Raw genomic sequence first — 262 nt, 5'->3', positions numbered from 1 at the left:
CTGCCCCGTTTAGAAGCAGCTACTGGTAAGGGGTGGGACGGGGGGGGTGATCAGGATTGTCTCCTTCTCCCCCGAAAGGGGAGGATGGGATGTCATCCAGAGAGACCTGGGCAGGCTGGAGAAGTGGGGTCATGGGAACCTCATGAGGTTCAACAAGGCCAAGTGCAAGGTCCTGCCCCTGGGTCGGGGTAACCCCCGGTATCCACACAGGCTGGGGGAAGAGAGGATGGAGAGCAGCCCTGCCCAGAGGTGCTGGGGGATG

The sequence above is a fragment of the Egretta garzetta genome, unplaced genomic scaffold (genome assembly GCF_000687185.1).
Source record: "Egretta garzetta isolate BGI_Z169 unplaced genomic scaffold, ASM68718v1 scaffold260, whole genome shotgun sequence".
Lineage (NCBI taxonomy): Eukaryota > Metazoa > Chordata > Aves > Pelecaniformes > Ardeidae > Egretta > Egretta garzetta.
Note: the sequence above shows the minus strand (reverse complement) of the source record.